Source organism: Pyxicephalus adspersus, chromosome 2 (genome assembly GCF_032062135.1).
Source record: "Pyxicephalus adspersus chromosome 2, UCB_Pads_2.0, whole genome shotgun sequence".
NCBI classification, from domain to species: domain Eukaryota; kingdom Metazoa; phylum Chordata; class Amphibia; order Anura; family Pyxicephalidae; genus Pyxicephalus; species Pyxicephalus adspersus.
The window spans coordinates 35,674,614-35,680,770 of NC_092859.1; positions in this window are offsets into that span (position 1 = coordinate 35,674,614).

Sequence of the window (6,157 nt, forward strand, 5' to 3'; positions counted from 1 at the left end):
AAATAAAATAGATGTCTTTTTAAAATAAGTATTGTATCATTTATCTGTTCTAATGTGTTGCTAGTATGCAATTCCACTAATAACTTCAGGGCAAGATTTAAAGTTTTACATAAAGGATAACTAGGAATGTAATAAAAATGTGATGGGTAATGTTGATGTTCGAATTCGGGTTGTCCCCAAATTTGACCCGAAAATGGCTGTTCGAATTCGGGCAGACCCGACCCCATAAACACGGAATTTGACTTTGCAAATTTATGTTTGAAAATATGTTTAAAAAAAAAAAGAAAGGTGAACTCCAGATGAACTCTTAATGGAGTTTCTAAGATGAGTTTTCTCCCATTTGAGTTCAGTTCCCATAGTCACCTGGCTGTACTTATCATTGATAACTACAGCCCGGGGAGCATGGGAACTTGGGGTCACAGCTGATAGGAGGCACGCGAGTGCTTTTAATCAGCTGTGACTGCAGATGAACTCTCAATGGAGTTTCTCAATGAGTTTAGTTGCCAAGCTGTACTTTATCCTTGATGTACTGGCTGTACTTATCATTGGAGCATGGGAACTTGCGGTCACAGCTAATAGGAGGCACGGGAGTGCTTCCAGTCAGCTGTGACTGCAGATGAACTCTCAATAGAGTTTCTCCATTGGGAGTTCATCTGCAATTCAGTTCCCACAGTAAGTACAGCCTGGTAACCGTGGGAACTGAACTGTAGATGAACTCTCAATGGAGTTCCACTGCGATCCCGGGGCACTAGAGGTTAATTAAACTTCAGTGCCCGGGTATTGCAAACGGGAGGATTCCCAGGGATGCATGAATGGTTTCAGCCCTGAGAATCAACTGCGATCCCAGGGCACTAGAGGATAATTAATTAGTGAATCCAAGAACACATACTACAGGTATGCTAGAGCTGCAAAAGCAATCAGGGGAGCAGGGCTGTCAGCTCCGCTCCTGATTGCTATTGCAGTTCTACAGTCTCGAAAAAAAACCTGAATTTCCCTCCCCCATTGACTGGTGAATACCACTAGAACCACCTTGATGCAACTCATTTGGGCCACCCTATTTGGGATCCAGATACTGCAGCAACAACCCCCCCCCCCCCCCCCTCCAACAAGAGAAAATGCCACCTCTTTGTACATATGTGTCATCTTCACAAATGAGTAAGATGCTTTTTCTCCTTTTTTCGTAATGACCAATTTATATAATATAAGGATGATAAATGAAGCTTTTTGTTATGGAATACATTGTATATGCTAGGTGATTAGAAAATCTCTGTCAAGCAACAAATAGCAAAAGAATACTAGATCTTCTCCTTTCATAACAAACTTGACGTGATTTTTTTGCTTATATGTAATTACTATATACTGAATACTATATACTAAATATATATGCTGTGCATATCAATTTCAAGTAATGAGACATTGATTTATACATGATGCAGGAACATTAAGCAGGTACACCTGCTTAGTCATGAGTTATATTGTGTTATTATTATGTATGGTTCATTACAATAGTCATAATTATTCTTGTTCATACCATACTGTGTGTATGTATGTATGTATATATATATATATATATATATATATATATATATATATATATTACACACACACCTCTCCTTGCACATCCCCTGATGAAGCCATCTGGCGAAACGCATCAGAATTGAGCTTTGTGTGCTTTCTGTACCTTCAGACTAATCTATACTTAGAAAGCAAGGCATATCCCTATCAAGTGACGCCTTCACAGTGCAACTGTGATTTTACCATGTGCTTTTCTCACACTAATGTAATAAAATATGTGTCACTCACGTTGTACTTTTTTGAAAAATACACCTTAATTTGCTGCAAAAACTCACTCTCTTTTCTACTGGATTCCCAGGGATGCAAGAATGATTGCAGCCCTGAGAATCCACTGCGATCCCAGGGCACTAGAGGTTAATTATTCTCTAGTGCTCTGGGATCGCAGCGGAACTGCAGATGAACTCTCAATGGAGTTTCTCTATTGAGAGTTCATCCGAGTTCAGTTCCCACGGTCGCCAGGCTGTACTTATCATTGGAGCGTGGGAACTTGCGGTCACAGCTAATAGGAGGCCCTGGAGTGCTTCCAGTCAGCTGTTACAGCAGATGAACTCTCAATGGAGAGTTGCTTCCAGTCAACTGTGACTGCAGATGAACTCTCACTGCTATTGCAGTTCTATAGTCCCGAAAAAAATCTGAATTAACCCCCCTCGTAGACTTTAATGGTGTTCAAATTCGGCGTTCGATCACCCTAAAAATATCGGGCTATTCGATTGAATAGCTGCCGGAACGAACACTCAGCTGTTTGATCAACATTAGTGATGGGATATGTGCTTACAATTCAGAGCAGGCTGGACCCTCTCAAGCAGCCTGTAGCTTTTTTTTTTGGTTGAGCATCATATAGTAACTGTATTTGGTACTTTTAGAGCCTCCTATGAGAACACTTGTCCAATAGTTCCTAAATATATCATATGAAAATGCTGGGCCCATGTTTAGACTGCATCACTATACACCTCCACTATGGCAGCTGTACTAAATTTAAATCTGACATAAATGTTCTCCCAAACTCTGGACTTCTTGTTCCTGCAAAGAAATGAGTCCATACAAACAGGTAACGAATGTCGAACTATGAATACATTTTTGATGGATTTTTTAAGCAAAGATGTGAACATTTATTATTGTTTTTTTAAACAGCATTTATATAGAGCCAACGTATTATGCAGTGCTGTATAATAAAATATGGTTTTAGTGATTGATATTTAATTTCCTAAATTAAAAAATTTGCTATGTACATAAACTTTTTTTTTTTTTGGCTGCACATATGAAAATCATCAATGGATCTGAAATAATTGGTGTTACATCTTATGTATAATTTAAACAAAAACTGCATAAAAGTATTTTAACTTTTAAAATATCATTGCACACTTGTAATGCAACATTTCCCAACATTTCTTTGTGAAACACACATCATATACTAAACAGAATGTCTCCGGATTTGCATTCTATACAAGAAAACAAGAGATGTTTAAAAAGAAGCTGACATGCTTTTATTCGGACAGGTAACCAGGAACAATTCATAAAACAATTTCATGCCTTTATTAAATAGAATAGTTTACCAAAGTAATTTTCAGTTTGAAACCCACCCCACCAAGAGGGAGCTAACAAATTACCATTGAGATCAAAAGTACAACTTAGCCAGTGTGTAGCTCAATCACTGTATATGAGACTGGGCACTAGAGACAAAACCTTTCTCCTGAGATCCCAGCTCGATGCCCCTTCTGCAGATTTCAGTAAATCTGATTTTTACAGTGGCGACTGCCAAGTGATTTATTAGGACTAATTGGTGAGCAAAGCTGATGAGGAACAGAACCTGGCAGAATGATCATTTTTGACATGGTATTCTTTCATAGCAGACCTGTCATTACCCTAACCATACCAAGCCTAAGAAGCCCCCACCTGATCATGGTTAGTTTCTGGCCTCCTAGTAGACCAGAGTTCGCTTCACTACATGGAGGAATGGTGGGCGATGATTTCCTCTCATGTTCAATTCTGCACAGTGAGAATTTACATGCAGGCAATAAATCCTGCACGCTTAGTCTAAAAAGATTACACAGGCTTACTTTAAATACAGTTTACAAACCACTCCCAGGAGAATTGGATTATTCAGAAAACAGACTAGTCCACTAGAAGACTATAAAACCTTTGACACTGCTGTTATGTGCGATCGAAATTGAATTACTGGGGAGAATGATGAAGGCATCATGTGAATTTTTACAAGCACACCCTATAGGGCTGTTTTATGTCTAACCTACACAAGTTGTTGTTCAATTCTTTAATCAGTTAAGCAACCCTCAAATTCTTTAAAGAAGACCATTTACTAACTGATTATGTAATCAGCCATTTCTAACCTGTTTACAAAAAAATACAGCTTTCCTGGTTGGTGTTCTGGTCCTTGGCCTTTATTACCATCTAAAATACTGACCCAGAATGAATATATAGATCAGGTATTCAGGTACCCAAAAGATCAGCTTTATCATCCAGGCAATTAGCATTCTTTGATGAAGGTGGATTGTTGCACTCATCCCTTAACTCTCCAGAATGAATCCTAGATAGTGATCACAACTACTGATCACACATAGGGTTGTCTTGGTGAAAATACTGAAGGTAGAGATGGTCAACTAGCATATTTGTTCTACAAAAACTACTTTGAGGTCCAAATCCCAGACTGCAAATATGCAGCAAATACCTCTAGAAGAATCTATATTTCTTCCAGGGCAATAAACCAAAGTACTATGGTCAATAATACAGGCACAAACTGCTTATAGAACTACAAAAGAATATTATTTACGGTATAGAATGACTATGTGTAGCCTCTGTCTCCTCCAGCCCTATCAGGTCAAGGAGGGGAAAACAATGAAATTTAGAATTTCTGCAGATTGCTTTTTTTTTTAAACATACAAGTGCAGCTGATCTGCCACAGGTTCTTTCAGCAATTGCTCCAGCAACAACTGCACATTATTGTGATATTTAAGGACCATGCCTAAGCAATGTGTGGCAGCATGGCCAGTTGTAGAATCTTCCAAGGGAGCATGTTACAGAATGACAACACATAGCACAGTTGGAAGACCATCGTTACCCCATACCAGGAAGTATCTAAATCAGAAGGACATTCAAGGCATTTACTTGAATGAAATGTCTAAGCTTTAAAGGAAAACACAACTTTTAAAATTAAATCAATATTTTAATGCAAAAACTAAATATGAGATTGAGTGGTTGGGCTTAAATTTACTTTAAGGTTTAGTGGTTCTTCAGTTACTGTAACACATGAGAAGGAGATCAACCATATTGTAAAGACTATAAAAAGAGCTTTAAAGGGACTAAATAGAATGTTATATAGAAATAGAAATAGTCGTAATATTATAATGTGTGGGAGGTGGCAAACCATAACCTAGCACTCGGTGGTAGCAACAAGTCTTGCAAACTGCTTCTGAAATTAGATTTCTGAGTATTAGAAAGAATTTTCAACGCACCAGCTGCCATCTTTACTCCCTTTGGAAGCTAAAACATCAACAAAATTTTAACACTTTTGGGAGTTAGTAAGGGTAAGTCCCTCACCGTGTTCTGTAGTTCCATCTGGATCAAACCACAGGGCACAGCATGGGACAAGCCTATGATATTTTAAGAAGTGCAAGAAAGTTTTTATAACCACTGTAACTCTACAAGACAACAAAAAATAGAAGACATGAGAGTAAAGATGAAGACTCATGTTGGGTTTTCCTTAACAAACCTTTTGAATCTAGTGCCCGAGCTTCTTTAATACTGATCACAGAAGTTGAAAACACAGAATTTCATGCCCAATTTGGCTGCCTAATCAGAGAGAACAGTAAACCACCATTATTCTCATAAGAGAGGAGAGTCTTCATTTAGAGGATGATTGATGGGTGTTTTTGCATTCCACGTTTTTTTCCACTGTATTTTTGTTAAATACTTGACAAATAACAAATGCTGGTATAAAACCATCAGTACTTATAATGAATCCTATAAATCTAAGCATATGATAATCCAGAATGATTGATATGTTCTACCTGAATTTCAGGAACGTGGAAAGGAACCCACTCTACCAGTTTACTTTGACAACACTAGATCTGTTTTGTACATTAAATGCGAAATTTCAAGCAGACAGCTTAATATGCAGAGAAAAAAAAAATTTGTGTGTTTTTTTTTTTTTACATGCCAAATACTTTGTATTCTTGTGCATCCAGTCCTGAATTTTAAACAGGTCATCATGCAGGACAGTAAACATGATTATTTCTCTGCGGTGATAAGTAATACTTTTTTTTTTTTTTTTTTTAACTTTTACAAAATAGGAAGGGATTTTACTCTGTGTGTAATTTTAGCTAATCTTTAGATTAAAATGTAGGTTTGATAAGTAAAAGTACTAACATCAAATGACAAAAAATAAAATGGTCCTCATTATTCTACAAACCCTCTATTTTCAGAAAATTAAGTGAACAGTTACAAAAAATGTCTGGTCAATTCAGGTGAAAAAGCACAGCATGGCCTGATATAGAGGAGTTAAATCTGGCCAATTTCATATTACCTTCCTTGTATAATATTTTATTTATCTTTGCTTTGTAGGAAGGAT